The sequence below is a fragment of the Arachis stenosperma genome, chromosome 2 (assembly GCF_014773155.1).
Source record: "Arachis stenosperma cultivar V10309 chromosome 2, arast.V10309.gnm1.PFL2, whole genome shotgun sequence".
Classification (NCBI taxonomy): Eukaryota; Viridiplantae; Streptophyta; class Magnoliopsida; order Fabales; family Fabaceae; genus Arachis; species Arachis stenosperma.
The window spans coordinates 16,512,206-16,530,247 of record NC_080378.1 but is presented as its reverse complement, the minus strand read 5'-3'; the positions used below and the strand labels follow the sequence as shown (position 1 = coordinate 16,530,247).

Below are 18,042 nucleotides of genomic sequence, written 5' to 3'. Positions count from 1 at the left end.
AGACACTGTTGCTAGAAACCATACTTATATTCTAGCAGTGAGTTTCGTTCCAAAGAGGAGGTCATGGCATTGGTCACTGATCCTAATCCTCAAGAACAGATGAATGAGCTTAATCAACAATTGCTCTTGATGACAGAACAGTTAGCAGAATTTAAAGAAATGCTCCATGATACTAAAGTTGCTAACAAGAACATAGAACTGCAGTTGAATCAAGCAAAACAGCAAATATCTAAACAGATAACAGAAGGATGTCAAGCAGTTCAACTAAGGAGTGGGAAAACACTGAACACCACTGCTCAAAGGAGCAAGAAGGCAAACAAGGAACAATTGACAGAGGACAACCAAACCACTGTTCAAAATCCCTCTGAGGACAGTAAGAGCCCAGAGAGGAATATTGGCTTTCAAACGCCAGAACGGGAAGGAAAGCTGGCGTTAAACGCCCATTCCTTGCCAGTTCTGGCGTTCAAACGCCAGAAAAGGGAGAAAAGTTGGCGTTTAACGCCCAAACTTCACCCATTCCTGGCGTTCAAACGCCCAAGGAGGATCGGACACCTGAGAGTGCTGATAATTATCCCTCTAACAAGGCTTCTTCAACCACTTCTGTAAGGAATAAACCTGCAGCATCTAAGGTTGAGGAATATCAAGCCAAGATGCCTTATCCTCAGAAACTCCGCAAAGCGGAACAGGATAAGCAGTTTGCCCGCTTTGCAGACTATCTAAGGACTCTTGAAATAAAGATTCCGTTTGCAGAGGCACTTGAGCAAATACCTTCTTATGCTAAGTTCATGAAAGAGATCTTAAGTCATAAGAAGGATTGGAGAGAAACTGAAAAAGTGTTTCTCACTGAAGAATGCAGTGCAGTCATACTAAAAAGCTTACCAGAAAAGCTTCAAGATCCTGGAAGCTTTATAATACCATGCACATTAGAAGGCGCTTGCACCAAGACAGCCCTATGTGATCTTGGAGCAAGCATCAATCTAATACCTGCATCCACTATCAGAAAGCTTGGGTTGGCTGGAGAAGTCAAACCAACCGGATATGCCTCCAACTTGCTGATGGCTCCATTAAACACCCATCAGGCATAATAGAGGACATGATTGTCAAGGTTGGGCCATTTGCCTTTCCCACTGACTTTGTGGTGCTGGAAATGGAGGAGCACAAAAGTGCAACTCTCATTCTAGGAAGACCATTCCTAGCAACTGGATGAACTCTCATTGATGTACAAAAAGGGGAAGTAACCCTGAGAGTCAATGAGGATGAGTTCAAGTTGAATGCTGTGAAAGCAATGCAGCATCCAGACACACCAGATGACTGCATGGGCGCTGACATTATTGACTCTCTGGTAGAAGAGATCAATATGACTGAAAGCCTAGAATCAGAGCTTGAGGACATCTTCAAAGATGCTCAGCTTGATCAAGAAGAACTAGAAGAAGTAAAGGAATTTTCGAAAATTCCTCAGGAGAAGGATAAACCTCCCAAACCTGAACTCAAACCTCTACCACCATCTCTGAAATATGCATTTCTAGGAGAGGGTGACACTTTTCCAGTGATTATAAGCTCTGCTTTAAATCCACAGGAAGAGGAGGCACTGATTCAAGTGCTTAGGACACACAAGACAGCTCTTGGGTGGTCCATAAGTGATCTTAAGGGCATTAGCCCAGCTAGATGCATGCACAAGATCCTGTTGGAGGATAATGCCAAACCAGTGGTTCAACCACAGAGGAGGCTAAATCCAGCCATGAAGGAGGTGGTACAGAAAGAGGTCACTAAATTACTGGAGGCTGGGATTATTTATCCTATTTCTGATAGCCCCTGGGTGAGCCCTGTCCAAGTTGTTCCCAAAAAGGGAGGCATGACAGTGGTTCATAATGAAAAAAATGAACTGGTTCCTACAAGGACAGTCACAGGGTGGCGTATGTGTATTGACTACAGAAGGCTCAATACAGCCACCAGAAAGGATCATTTTCCTTTACCATTCATAGACCAAATGCTAGAAAGACTAGCTGGTCATGACTATTACTGCTTTTTGGATGGCTATTCAGGCTACAACCAGATTGCAGTAGATCCCCAGGACCAAGAGAAAACAGCATTTACTTGCCCTTCTGGCGTGTTTGCCTATAGGAGAATGCCTTTTGGTCTGTGCAATGCACCTGTAACCTTTCAGAGGTGCATGCTCTCTATCTTCTCAGATATGGTAGAGAAATTTCTGGAAGTCTTCATGGATGACTTTTCAGTATATGGAGACTCATTCAGCTTCTGTCTTAACCACCTATCACTTGTCCTGAAAAGATGCCAAGAGACTAACCTGGTTTTAAACTGGGAGAAATGTCACTTTATGGTGACTGAAGGAATTGTCCTTGGGCACAAAATTTCAAGCAGGGGAATAGAGGTGGATAAGGCAAAGGTAGAAGTAATTGAAAAATTACCACCACCTGCCAATGTTAAGGCAATCAGAAGCTTTCTTGGGCATGCAGGATTCTACAGAAGGTTTATAAAGGATTTTTCAAAAATTGCCAAACCTCTAAGTAATCTGCTAGCTGCTGACACTCCATTTATCTTTGATAATGAGTGTCTGCAGGCATTTGACCCTGAAAGCTAAGCTGGTCACAGCACCAGTTATCTCTGCACTAGATTGGACATTGCCATTTGAATTAATGTGTGATGCCAGTGATCATGCCATTGGTGCAGTGTTGGGACAGAGGCATAACAAGCTTTTGCACGTCATTTATTATGCTAGCCGTGTTCTAAATGACGCACAAAAGAACTACACAACCACAGAGAAAGAGTTACTTGCAGTGGTTTATGCCATTGACAAGTTTAGATCCTACCTAGTGGGATCAAAGGTGATTGTGTACACTGACCATGCTGCTCTTAAATACTTACTCACAAAGCAGGATTCAAAACCCAGGCTTATCAGATGGGTGTTGCTTCTGCAAGTTTGATATAGAAATAAGAGACAGAAAAGGGACAGAAAACCAAGTGGCTGATCATCTGTCCCGAATAGAACCAGTAGCTGGGGCGTCCCTCCCTTCTGCTGAGATCTCTGAGACTTTCCCAGATGAGCAACTCTTTGCCATTCAGGAAGCTCCATGGTTTGCAGATATTGCAAATTATAAAGCTGTGAGGTTCATACCCAAGGAGTGCAGCAATGTGCAAAGAAAGAAATTAATTTCAGATGCAAAGTACTACCTCTGGGATGAACCATATCTCTTTAAGAGATGTGCTGACGGAGTGATCCGCAGGTGTGTACCCAGAGAAGAAGCACAAAAGATCTTATGGCATTGCCATGGATCGCATTATGGAGGACATTTTGGAAGTGAGCGAACAGCCACTAAAGTCCTCCAGTGTGGCTTCTACTGGCCTACTCTCTATAAAGATTCCCGAGAGTTTGTGCGTAACTGTGACAGTTGCCAAAGAGCTGGTAACCTGCCTCACGGATATGCCATGCCTCAACAAGGGATATTAGAGATAGAATTGTTTGATGTATGGGGAATTGACTTCATGGGGCCATTCCCACCATCATACTCAAACACGTACATTCTGGTGGCAGTGGACTATGTATCTAAGTGGGTAGAAGCAATTGCTACACCCACTAATGATACCAAGACCGTGCTGAAATTCCTCCAGAAACACATCTTCAGCAGGTTTGGTGTTCCCAGAGTACTATCAGTGATGGGGGCACTCATTTCTGCAATAGACTGCTACACTCTGCTATGGTTAGACATGGAATTAGCCATAAAGTGGCAACTCCGTATCATCCACAGACAAATGGGCAAGCAGAAGTCTCTAACAGAGAACTAAAAAGAATCCTAGAACGGACTGTGATGGCCCGAAGAAAGGATTGGGCAAAGAGCTTGGATGATGCTCTGTGGGCATACAGAACAGTATTCAAGACTCCTATAGGAACCTCTCCATACCAATTGGTGTATGGGAAGGCCTGTCATTTGCCTGTGGAACTGGAACATAAAGCCTATTGGCAACCAGATTCCTAAACATGGATGCTCAGTTAGCTGGTGAGAAAGACTGCTCCAGCTAAATGAGCTAGAGGAGTTCAGACTCAATGCCTTTGAAAATGCAAAAATTTATAAGGAAAAGGCAAAGAAGTGGCATGACAAGAGATTGTCAACCAGAGTCTTTGAGCCAGGACAAAAAGTTCTGCTCTTCAACTCCAGGCTCAAATTGTTTCCAGGAAAACTCAAATCCCGGTGGAGGGGTCCGTATGTGATTACAGGAGTGTCACCATATGGATATGTTGAGCTTCAGGATATTGATTCTGACAGAAAGTTCATTGTTAATGGACAGAGAATCAAGCACTATCTTGAAGGAAATTTTGAGCAGGAATGCTCAAAACTGAGACTTGAGTGATTCTTAGCAGAAGTCCAGCTAAAGACAGTAAAGAAGCGCTTGCTGGGAGGCAACCCAGTCATTAGGAAGGTATATGATTAGTTCTTACAGAGGCAAGTATCAAAAATGAAGGAATTCACAGAGTTACAGAAGGATTCAGCTCAAAAAGCAGAGAAAATGAGCTTACTGGCGAAAAAACGCCAGTAAGGGGCATTTTGGGCGTTAAACGCCAAAATGGGTACCATTCTGGGCGTTTAACGCCAGGAATGGTGCCATTTTGGGCGTTAAACGCCAGAATGGGCACCATTCTGGGCGTTTAACGCCAGGTGTGCAGCATCCTGGGCGTTCTGAAAAACGCCCAGTGACAAAGGAATTCTGGCGTTTAACGCCAGCCAGGGCACCTGGCTGGGCGTTAAACGCCCAAAAAGGGCTACAAATGGGCGTTAAACGCCAGAATGGGTGCCATTCTGGGCGTTTAACGCCAGCTTGGTGGGGGGACCACAATTTTGTTTTCAACTCAATTTTTTTCAAACTTTCCTTTTCTCACCCATACTTTTCTACAAAATCACACTTCAATCATTCATCATTCACTTTCAAATCTTCAAATTTATTTCAAATCAATTACAAACATTGTTCAAAAATTTCACCCTTTTCTCAATTTCTTTCCATATCTTCTCAAATCTCCTTTCAAATTTCTCTCTTCTTTTTCGAAAACTCCCCTCCCCACCTTATAAATCCACGTTTGGCTCCCTCATTCCATCACACCATTCAAATTTCCTCTTCCTCCCCCTCTCTTCTCTCTTTTCTTTTGCTTGAGGACAAGCAAACCTCTAAGTTTGGTGTGCTTTTCCGTGATCACTAAGCCAAGATTCATCAAGATCATGGCTCCTAAGGGAAAACAAACCAATTTAAGAGGAAAGAAAGAGGCTAATCCAAAGAACCTTTGGAATCAAGAGAAGTTCTTAACCAAAGAACATGAAGACCATTATCACAAAATAATGGGTCTGAGGTCAGTGATCCCGGAAGTAAAATTTGATCTGAAAGAAGATGAATCCGGAGATCCCAGAGCAAATTCGAAACAGAGGTTGGGAAGTTCTAACCAATCCTGAGACAAAGGTTGGAAGGAACATGGTTCAGGAATTCTACTCAAATCTGTGGCTGACAGATAAGCAGAGAATGACTGGAACCGCTTACCATACCTATAGAACCATGGTCAGAGGGAAAGTTATGTACTTCCATCTGGACAAAATAAGAGAAATCTTCAAGTTGCCTCAACTGCAAGATGATCCTGACTCCTTCAATAGGAGGATGGTGAGAGTAGATAAAGGGTTGGATCAAGTTCTAGAGGACATATGCCTCTCTGGAACTAAGTGGATAACCAATTCAAAGGGTGTCCCAAACCAACTCAAGAGGGGTGACCTCAAACCAATTGCAAGAGGTTGGCTAGACTTTATTGGGCGTTCCATATTGCCCACTAGCAACCGTTCTGAGGTTACCATCAAGAGAGCAGTGATGATTCATTGCATTATGCTTGGAAAAGAAGTGGAGGTTCATCATGTGATTGCCTGTGAGATCTACACAATTGCAAATAAAAATTCCACTGAAGCCAAACTGGCTTACCCAAGCTTGATCTCCTTGCTCTGTAAAGAGGCTGGGGTGAAGATGGGAGTAGATGAATTCATACCCATTGAACATCCAATCACCAAGAAGTCAATGGAAGGACAAGTGCAAGAAAACTCTATCAAAAGGAGGGCGCAGGAGTTCCTCCCTGAATTTCCTGAAATTGGCTACTGGGCCAGCCTAGAAGCATCTATCACCAAGTTGCAAGAAACTATGGAGCAACTTAAGGAAGAACAGCAGAATCAGAACTGCATGCTCTGCAAATTGCTGAAGGAGCAAGAGAAGCAGGGGCGTGAAATCCAAGAATTGAAACGCCAAAAGCTCTCCTCTCAAGCTGAGGGAGCATCCACTTCTCAAAATCAAGGTTGTTGAGTCCTAACTCTGTGAAAACCTCTATCATTAGGAGCCTATTTTTGCGTTTTTCTTTTATTTTCTAGTTTCATCTTATATTTATTTTCTGAGTCTTGTTCTTAATTCATAATTAATAAAATTTAAAGTTCATGCCTTAAAGCTATGAATGTCCTATGAATCCATCACCTCTCTTAAAAGAAAAATGCTTTAATCACAAAAGAACAAGAAGTACAGGGTTTTGAAATTTATCCTTGAAACTAGTTGGATTAGTTTGATGTGGTGACAATACTTTTTGTTTTCTGAATGAATGCTTGAACAGTGCATATGTCTCTTGAATTTGCTGTTTTAAGAATGTTAAAAATTGTTGGCTCTTGAAAGAATGAGGAGAAAGAGAACTGTTATTGAGGATCTGAAAAATCATCAAATTGATTCTTGAAGCAAGAAAAAGCAGTATTCAAAAGAAAAAAAAAAGAAAAAAATATTTTCGAAAAAAAAAAAAGAGAGAAGAAGAAAAGAAAAAGAAAGAAATAAAGTTGTGAACCAAGGCAAAAAGAGTGTGCTTAAGAACCTTGGACACCTCTAATTGGGGACTCTAGCAAAGCTAAGTCACAATCTAAAAAGGTTCACCCAATTATGTGTCTGTGGCATGTATGTATCCGGTGGTAATACTGGAAGACAGAGTGCTTTGGGCCACAGCCAAGACTCATACACTAGCTATGTTCAAGAATCATTATACTTAACTAGGAGAATCAATAACACTATCTGAGTTCTGAGTTCTCATAGATGCCAATCATTCTGAACTTCAAAGGATAGAGTGAGATGCCAAAACTATTCGGAGGCAAAAAGCTACTAGTCCCGCTCATCTGATTGGAACTATGTTTCTTTGATATTTTGGAGTCTATAGTATATTCTCTTCTTTTTATCCTATTTTGATTTTCAGTTGCTTGGGGACAAGCAACAATTTAAGTTTGGTGTTGTGATGAGCGGATAATTTGTATGCTTTTTGGCATTATTTTTAGTATGTTTTTGGTAGTTTTAGTTGAGTTATTAGTATAATTTTATTAGTTTTTAGTTAAAATTCACTTTTCTGGACTTTACTATGAGTTTGTGTATTTTTCTGTGATTTCAGATATTTTCTGACTGAAATTGAAGGTTCTGAGCAAAAATCTGATCCAGAGACTGAAAAGGACTACAGATGCTGTTGGATTCTGACCTCCCTGTACTCGAAGTGGATTTTCTGGAGCTACAGAAGCCCAATTGGCGCGCTCTCAACGGCATTGGAAAGTAGACATCCTGGGCTTTCCAGCAATATATGATAGTCCATACTTTGCCCAAGATTTGATGGCCCAAACCGGCGTAGCAAATCAGCATCAGAAATTCCAGCGTTAAACGCCGGAACTGGCATAAAACTTGGAGTTAAACGCCCAAACTGGCATGAAAGCTGGCGTTTAACTCCAGAAAACGTCTCTACACATAAAAGCTTCAATGCTCAGCCCAAGCACACACCAAGTGGGCCCGGAAGTGGATTTTTCTGTCATTTACTCATTTCTGTAAACCTTAGGATACTAGTTTACTATTTATAGGATCTTTTGACATTGTAATCGACACCTTAGGACCTCATAACATTTTTACACGTTTCTTGTGTACCTTCCACGGCATGAGTCTCTAAACCCCATGGTTGGGGGTGAGGAGCTCTACTGTGTCTTGATGGATTAATGCAATTACTACTGTTTCTTATTCAATCATGCTTGTTTCCATTCTAAGATATCACTTGCTCTTAACTCGGATGAATGTGATGATATGTGACACTCATCATCATTCTCAACTATGAACATGTGCCTGACAACCACCTCTGTTCTACCTTAGATTAAGTAGATGTCTCTTGGATTCTTTAATCGGAATCTTCGTGGTATAAGCTAGAACTGATGGCGGCATTCAAGAGAGTCCGGAAGGTCTAAACCTTGTCTGTGGTATTCTGAGTAGGACTCAATGATTGAATGACTGTGACGTGCTTCAAACTCCTGAAGGCGGGGCGTTAGTGACAGACGCAAAAGAATCACTGGATTCTATTCCGGCCTGATTGAGAACCGACAGATGATTAGCCTATGCTGTGACAGAGCATCAGGGACGTATTTTCACTGAGAGGATGGGAGGTAGCCACTGACAACGGTGAAACCCTACATACAGCTTGCCATGGAAGGAGCCTTGCGTGTTTGATGAAGATGACAGTAGGAAAGCAGAGATTCGGAAGATGGAGCATCTCCAAAGCCTCAGCCTATTCTCCATTACTGCAGAACAAGTACCTTTTTCATGTTCTTTTGCTTTTTACAATCAATCCTGATAATTTCTGATATCCTGACTAAGATTTACAAGGTAACCATAGCTTGCTTCAAGCCGACAATCTCCGTGGGATCGACCCTTGCTCACGCAAGGTATTACTTGGACGACCCAGTGCACTTGCTGGTTAGTTGTGCGGGATTGCAAAAGTGTTATTGCAATTTCGTGCACCAACTCTGCAGATCTTTCCCAACATTTTTAGACAAAACTGCTTTACTATGGTTCCAGCTTACCTGCAAGATCCATTTCAAGTTTTGAAGAGTTTGCCAAAGCTTTCACTACCATTTTGATGCTTTCAAGATTTACGTACATGGCTCTGATTACCTCAACACTATCAAGCAATGCTACCATGAAAGTTTGAAAGATTACAAGACCAGATTCGCCAAAGCGGCCATGATGATACCTTACCTCAACCCTTACGTACATTTGCACGCATTAAATAGTGGTTTGCGACTAGAAAAGTTTCAGAAAATTATTGTTGTGGCCAAATCGGAAACTCTGGCCGAGTTTAGGTAGAAGGCAACAGGGCAAATAGAAATTGAGAAACTCTCTGAAGCCGAAAAAGCGGAAAAACACCAGTAACCTCACAAGGAAGACGATAGACATCATAAAACCCACAACACCCAAGATAACAAGAGGCCATTCAACCTTACTTCCAAGTTTGATACCTACATCAAGTTCAACACAAGATGAGAAGATATTATAAAGGAGATTTTACATTCAAAATTGATCAAACCCCCGAATAAGGCAGGAACTTACCAAGATCAAATGAATAACTAGTATTGTTACCCGTAATAATGTAACACCCTAACTATCAAAAGTCACACTTCCGGCTGCGCCACTTTGATAGCTTGGGTATTACGACGATTCTTAAAATATTTAGTGCCAAAATATGAGCTGTTTAAAAATTGAAACCGAATATTCAAAACATACATCCATACGTTACAATATAGATTACAATACTTACAAATACTACATATATATACATACATACCAATATACAAACTTCTCATATCAAAACTCCTATACCTCTTGCAAAAATTGCTAGAAATAAAGGCGAGGAAAAAATAAAAAATTAAGATAATACAAAATAAAGTCGAATAAATAGAAAATGAATATAACTCTTCTGAAGCTTCGTCGCCCATATCCTGAAAAGGGAAAAACCTGTAGGGAAGTGAGAACATCATCCTTGGAAGGGTTCTCACTATAGGGTTACAGAATGCTATCATAAGATACGAAAATAAAACCGTTTTTAAAGTACAGTGATTAATAACCGCCTTATGCTTCTTTTCAAAACCAAAGATTTAATATTCAAAATCCGAAATCCTTTCTGAAAGGAAAAGCTGTTAATTTCTCAGAAATTTAAAAGCCTTTTTAAAAGTTTTTCCTAGACAGCATGAATGACCAAACTGTTCCAAGCATAGGTACATTAAGTTTATGCTGAACCAGTTTAGTTTTTCATACTTTTCTAAACCAAAAACACAAATCATTCACGACCTTCGGCCTATCAAGTAATCAATCATGGCCATAAGCTCAAACAACTTAATCAACAATGAATCCACCACAAACCAACCAATTTTCAGTCACAAGCACAAATAGGAATGTTCAAGCATAATCAATTAGTTACATCAAGTAGAGCAATTAGCAATTAAGCATGATTATTCACATAGTCAAACCAAGTACAATATGCACACCCAAATAATGTCACATAGATGCATATGATGAATGCATGTCCTATGGCTGATGAGTTCATTTGTCGGTTATTAAGCCAACCCGACAAGTCCGGTTTGCTAAACCCTTGGACTGTCCCCCGACGTGCATTCCCATGAGTCTATGCATAGCTTTTTTCCACATATATATATATATATATATATATATATATATATATATATATATATATATATATATATATATATATCAAATTGCTCAACGGGGGTATCATTCCCGGGAATTTATAAGTGCCCGGTCACCCTTACGTCATAAGGTCAACAAAGTATCGAGTCTCAACCTGGAACACGTGGTGGCAAGCCACCGTACTTTACCCAGGAAAACTTGTATCTCAGATAAAAGAAGTGCAAAAGCCACATATTCATTTATTCATCATAATTTTCGCACTTCATTAACAAATCATATCAAATCAATCATTCTTCAAGCCATAAGTCACTTTTTTTCTTTAAAACCAGAAAACAAACTCATCTATGTTTCAAAATTCAGAATCCTCATATCTCAATTGTTCCAAGTTCATAATCCACTTTTCTTTAAAATCGATCCTCTTTGAAAAGACACAAATCTTTCACTTTTTAAATCATCCGTTAAACTATTTTAAAACAGAGTTGTCAATTAATAACCTTGGCAAAGACTCAAGACTCTAGGGAGAAATACCCTATGGTGCGCGAAATTGTGAACAATACTTTTCACAACTCTCATAATCCCTGGTCATGAACTCCAAAAACTTGGTGGTTCAATTCCATGGCATTACACAACTTCGCACAACTAACCAGCAAGTGCACTGGGTCGTCCAAGTAATACCTTACGTGAGTAAGGGTCGATCCCACGGAGATTGTTAGCATTGAAGCAAGCTATGGTCATCTTGTAAATCTTAGTCAGGCAAACTCAAATATATATGATGATGAACGAAAATAATATAAAAGATAAAGATAGTGATACTTATGTATATCATTGGTGTAAGAGCTTCAGACAAGTGTATGAAGATGCCTTCCCTTCCGTCTCTCTGCTTTCCTACTGCCTTCATTCAATCCTTCTTACTCCTTTCCATGGCAAGCTTGTGTAGGGTTTCACTGTTGTCAGCAGCTACCTCCCATCCGCGCAGTGAAAGCTAATGCATGCACTCTGTCACAGTGCTGCCAATCACCGGTTTGGTTCCCTCCCCTACCGGAATAGAATCACTCTTTTGCGTCTGTCACTAACGCCCAGTAGGTTACAGGTTTGAAGCACGTCACAGTCATTCAGTCATTGAATCCTACTCAGAATACCACAGACAAGGTTAGACCTTCCGGATTCTCTTGAATGCTGCCATCAATTCTTGCCTATACCACGAAGACTCTGATCTCACGGAATGGTTGGCTCGTTTGTCAGGCGAGCACTCGGTTGTCAGGCGATCAACCATGCATCGTGCAATCAGGAATCCAAGAGATATTCACTAAGCCTCAGATGCTTGTAGAACAAGAGTGGTTGTCAGTCACCTTGTTCATGAGTGAGAATGGTGATGGGCGTCAATCATCACCTTCATCATGTTGAAGAACAAGTGATATCTTGGATAAAGAACAAGCGGAATTGAATGGAAGAACAATAGTAATTGCATTAATACTCGAGGTACAGCAGAGCTCCACACCTTAATCTATGGTGTGTAGAAACTCCACCGTTGAAAATACATAAGAACAAGGTCTAGGCATGGCCGAATGGCCAGCCTCCCAAAAGTCTAAGATAGCATAAAACAAAGATAGCTACCAAAAGTCTCTTTCTTACAATAGTAAAAGGTCCTACTTATAGAAAACTAGTACATAGATGAGTAAATGACATAAAAATCCACTTCCGGGCCCACTTGGTGTGTGCTTGGGCTGAGCAATGAAGCTTTTTCGTGTAGAGACTCTCCTTGGAGTTAAACGCCAGCTTTAGTGCCAGTTTGGGCGTTTAACTCCCAATCAGGTGCCAGTTCCGGCGTTTAACGCTGGAATTTCTTGAGGTGACTTTGAACGCCGGTTTGGGCCATCAAATCTTGGGCAAAGTATGGACTATTATATATTTCTGGAAAGCCCAGGATGTCTACTTTCCAACGCCGTTGAGAGCACGCCAATTGGGCTTCTGTAGCTCCAGAAAATCCACTTCGAGTGCAGGGAAGTCAGAATCCAACAGCATCTGCAGTCCTTTTGAGTCTCTGGATCAGATTTTTGCTCAGGTCCCTCAATTTCAGCCAGAAAATACCTGAAATCACAGAAAAACACACAAACTCATAGTAAAGTCCAGAAAAGTGAAATTTAATTAAAAACTAATAAAAATATACTAAAAACTAACTAGATCATACTAAAAATATACTAAAAACAATGCCAAAAAGTATACAAATTATCCGCTCATCACAACACCAAACTTAAATTGTTGCTTGTCCCCAAGCAACTGAAGATCAAATAAGATAAAAAGAAGAGAATATGCAATGAACTCCAAAAACATCCATGAAGATCAGTATTAATTAGATGAGCGGGGCTTTTATCTTTTTGCTTCTGAATAGTTTTGGCATCTCACTCTATCCCTTGTAATTCAGAATGATTGGCTTCCTTAGGAACTTAGAATCCAGATAGTGTTAATGATTCTCCTAGTAAAGTATGATGATTCTTGAACATAGCTATTTATTGAGTCTTGGCTGTGGCCCAAAGCATTCTGTCTTCCAGTATTACCACCGGATACATACATGCCACAGACACATAATTGGGTGAACCTTTTCAGATTGTGACTCAGCTTTGCTAAAGTTCCCAATTAGAGGTGTCCAGGGTTCTTAAGCACACTCTTATTTGCCTTGGATCACAACTTTATTTCTTTCTTTTTCTCTTTTTTTTTTCTCTTTTTTTTTTCGAAAATTTTTTTTTTTCGTTTGCTTTTTCTTGCTTCAAGAATCATTTTTAATGATTTTTCAGATCCTCAGTAACATGTCTCCTTTTTCATCATTCTTTCAAGAGCCAACATTCATGAACCACAAATTCAAAAGACATATGCACTGTTCAAGCATACATTCAGATAACAAAAGTGTTGCCACCACATCAAAATAATTAAACTATTATAAAATTCAGAATTCATGCAATTCTTTCCTTTTCAATTAAGCACGTTTTTATTCAAGAAAGGTGATGGATTCATAGGACATTCATAACTTTAAGGCATAGACACTAAGACACTAATGATCACCAGACACAAACATGGATAACATAAAGCATAAAAAATCGAAAAACAGAAGAATAAAGAACAAGGAAATCAAGGAACGGGTCCACCTTAGTGATGGCGGCTCTTTCTTGCTCTTGAAGATCTTATGGAGTGCTTGAGCTCCTCAATGTCTCTTCCTTGTCTTTGTTGCTCCTCCCTCATGATTCTTTGGTCTTCTCTAATTTCATGGAGGAGAATGGAGTGTTCTTGATGCTCCACCCTTAGTTGTCCCATGTTGGAACTCAATTCTCCTAGGGAGGTGTTTACTTGCTCCCAATAGTTTTGTGGAGGAAAGTGCATCCCTTGAGGCATCTCAGGGATCTCATGATGAGAGGGGTCTCTTGTGTGCTCCATCCTTTTCTTGGTAATGGGCTTATCCTCATCAATGGTGATGTCTCCCTCTATGTCAACTCCAACTGAATAACAGAGGTGACAAATGAGGTGAGGAAAGGCTAACCTTGCCAAGGTGGAGGTCTTGTCCGCCACCTTATAGAGTTCTTGGGCTATAACCTCATGAACCTTTATTTCTTCTCCAATCATGATGCTATGAATCATGATGGCCCGGTCTATGGTAACTTCGGACCGGTTGCTAGTGGGAATGATTGAGTGTTGTATGAACTCTAACCATCCTCTAGCCACGGGCTTGAGGTCATGCCTTCTCAATTGAACCGGCTTTCCTCTTGAATCTTGCTTCCATTGTGCGCCCTCTTCACATATGATTGTGAGGACTTGGTCCAACCTTTGATCAAAGTTGACCCTTCTAGTGTAAGGGTGCTCATCTCCTTGCATCATAGGCAAGTTGAACGCCACCCTCACACTCTCCGGACTAAAATCCAAGTATTTCCCCCGAACCATAGTGAGATAATTCTTTGGATTCGGGTTCACACTTTGGTCATGGTTCTTGGTGATCCATGCATTGGCATAGAACTCTTGAACCATCAAGATTCTGACTTGTTGAATGGGGTTGGTAAGTACTTCCCAACCTCTTCTTCGGATCTCATGGCGGATCTCCGGATATTCACCCTTTTTGAGTGAAAAGGGGACCTCGGGGATCACCTTCTTCAAGGCCACAACTTCATAGAAGTGGGCTTGATGCACCCTTGAGAGGAATCTATCCATCTCCCATGACTCGGAGGTGGAAGCTTTTGCCTTCCCTTTCCTCTTTCTAGAGGTTTCTCCGGCCTTGGATGCCATAAATGGTTATGGAAAAACGAAAAAGCAACGCTTTTACCACACCAAACTTAAAATGTTTGCTCGTCCTCGAGCAAAAGAAGAAAGAAGAGAGTAGAAGAAGAAGAAATGAGGAAGAGGGGGAAGGTGGTGTGTTCGGCCAAGAAGGGTAAGAAAGGGTGTTTAGGTTGTGTGAAAATGAAGGGTTGAAGAAGGGTATATATAGGAGAGAGGGGGGGGTAATGGTTCGGCCATGATGGGTGGGTTTGGGAGGGAAAGTGGTTTGAATTTAAAGGGTGAGGTTGGTGGGGATTTATGAAGGATGGATGTGAGTGGTGAAGAGAAAGATGGGATTTGATAGGTGAAAGTTTTTTTTGGGAAGAGGTATTGAGGTGATTGGTGAATGGGGGAAGAAGAGAGAAAGTGATGGTGGGGTCCTGTGGGGTCCACAGATCCTGTGGTGTCAAGGAAAAGTCATCCCTGCACCAAATGTTGCTCAAAATCACGTTTTGAGCTATTTCTGGCGTTAAACGCCGGGCTGGTGCCCATTCCTGGCGTTTAACGCCAGGTTGTTGCCCTTTACTGGCGTTTAACGCCAGTCTGGTGCCCCTTTCTGGCGTTAAACGCCCAGAATGGTGCCAGACTGGGCGTTAAACGCCCAACAGCTAGTATTACTGGCGTTTGAACGCCAGCTTCTTCTCCTCCAGGGTGTGCTGTTTTTCTTCCTGTTTTCATTCTGTTTTTGCTTTTTTCATTGTTTTTGTGACTTCTTATGATCATCAACCTACAAAAAAGATAAAATAACAAAAGAAAATAGTTAACTATAAAACATTGGGTTGCCTCCCAACAAGCGCTTCTTTAATGTCATTAGCTTGACAGAGGACTCTCATGGAGCCTCAGAAATGCTCAGAACCGTGTTGGAACCTCCCAACACCAAACTTAGAGTTTGAATGTGGGGGTTCAACACCAAACTTAGAGTTTGGTTGTGGCCTCCCAACACCAAACTTAGAGTTTGACTGTGGGGGCTCTGCTTGGCTCTGTTTTGAGAGAAGCTCTTCATGCTTCCTCTCCATGATGATAGAGGGATGTCCTTGGGCCTTAAACACCAAGGATTCTTCATTCACTTGAATGATCAACTCTCCTCTATCAGCATCAATCACAGCCTTTGCTGTGACTAGGAAGGGTCTGCCAAGGATGATGGATTCATCCATGCACTTCCCAGTCTCTAGGACTATGAAGTCAGTAGGGATGTAATGGTCTTCAATCTTCACCAAAACATTCTCTACAAGTCCATGAGCTTGTTTTCTTGAATTGTCTGCCATCTCTAATGAGATTCTTGCAGCTTGCACCTCAAAGATCCCTAATTTCTCCATTACAGAGAGGGGCATGAGGTTTACACTTGACCCTAAGTCACACAAGGCCTTCTTGAAGGTCATGGTGCCTATGGTACAAGGTATAGAAAACTTCCCAGGATCTTGCCTCTTTTGAGGCAGTTTCTGCCTAGACAAGTCATCCAGTTCTTTGGTGAGCAAAGGTGGTTCTTCCTCCCAAGTCTCATTTCCAAATAACTTGTCATTCAGTTTCATGATTGCTCCAAGGTATTTAGCAACTTGCTCTTCAGTGACATACTCATCCTCTTCAGAGGAAGAATACTCATCAGAGCTCATGAATGGCAGAAGTAAGTCCAATGGAATCTCTATGGTCTCATTTTGAGCCTCAGATTCCCATTGTTCCTCATTGAGGAACTCAGAGGAGATTGGTACACGCCCACTGAGGTCTTCCTCAGTGGCGTCCTCCTCCTCTCTTTCCTCTCCATATTCGGCCATGTCTATGGCTTTGCACTCTCCTTTTGGATTTTCTTCTGTATTACTTGGGAGAGTGCTAGGAGGGAGTTCAGTAACTTTCTTGCTCAGCTGACCCACTTGTCCTTCCAAATTTCTGATGGAGGACCTTGTTTCAGTCATGAAACTTTGAGTGGTTTTGATTAGATCAGAGACCATGGTTGCTAAGTCAGATTGGTTCTGCTTAGAATTCTCTGTCTGTTGCTGAGAAGATGATGGAAAAGGCTTGCTATTGCTAAACCTGTTTCTTCCACCATTATTGTTATTGAAACCTTGTTGAGGTCTCTCTTGATTCTTCCATGAGAGATTTGGGTGATTTCTCCATGAAGAATTATAGGTGTTTCCATAGGGTTCTCCTAGGTAATTCACCTCTTCCATGGAAGGGTTCTCAGGATCATAAGCTTCTTCCTCAGATGAAGCATCCTTAGTACTGTTTGGTGCATTTTGCATTCCAGACAGACTTTGAGAAATCAAATTGACTTGTTGAGTCAATATCTTGTTCTGAGCCAATATGGCATTCAGAGTGTCAATCTCAAGAACTCCTTTCTTCTGACTAGTCCCATTGTTCACAGGATTTCTTTCAGAAGTGTACATGAATTGGTTATTTGCAACCATTTCAATTAGCTCCTTAGCCTCTGTAGGCGTCTTCTTCAGATGAAGAGATCCTCCAGCAGAGCTATCCAAAGACATCTTGGATAGTTCAGAGAGACCATCATAGAAAATACCTATGATGCTCCATTCAGAAAGCATGTCTGAGGGACATCTTCTGATTAATTGTTTGTATCTTTCCCAAGCTTCATAGAGGGATTCTCCATCCTTCTGTCTGAAGGTTTGGACTTCCACTCTAAGCTTACTCCATCTTTGTGGTGGAAAGAACTTTGCCAAGAAGGCATTGACTAGCTTTTCCCAAGAGTCCAGGCTTTCTTTAGGTTGAGAGTCCAACCATATTCTAGCTCTGTCTCTTACAGCAAAAGGGAATAGCATCAGTCTATAGACCTCAGGGTCTACCCCATTAGTCTTGACTGTGTCACAGATTTGCAAGAATTCAGCTAAGAACTGATGAGGATCTTCCATTGAAAGTCCATGGAACTTGCAATTCTGTTGCATTAGAGAAACTAATTGAGGCTTAAGCTCAAAGTTGTTTGCTCCAATGGCAGGGATAGAGATGCTTCTCCCATAGAAATCAGGAGTAGGTGCAGTGAAGTCACCCAGCACCTTCCTTGCATTGTTGGCATTGTTGTTGTTTTCGGCTGCCATGTGTTCTTCTTCCTTGAAGAATTCGGTCAGGTCCTCTAGAGAGAGTTGTGCTTTAGCTTCTCTTAGCTTTCTCTTCAAGGTCCTTTCAGGTTCAGGATCAGCTTCAACAAGAATGCCTTTGTCTCTGCTCCTGCTCATATGAAAGAGAAGAGAAAAAGGAAGTGTGGAATCCTCTATGTCACAGTATAGAGATTCC

At 41.3% G+C, this 18,042-nt stretch overlaps 1 non-coding gene across 1 annotated transcript; it reads left to right on the top strand.

Annotated features, from left to right (window-relative positions):
• The first annotated feature begins 17,333 nt into the window (after nucleotides 1-17,333).
• On the top strand, nucleotides 17,334-17,441 carry LOC130964398 (small nucleolar RNA R71). Its single transcript, XR_009080494.1, has one exon. It is a non-coding gene; the product is annotated as a small nucleolar RNA R71 (small nucleolar RNA).
• The last annotated feature ends 601 nt before the right edge of the window (nucleotides 17,442-18,042 follow it).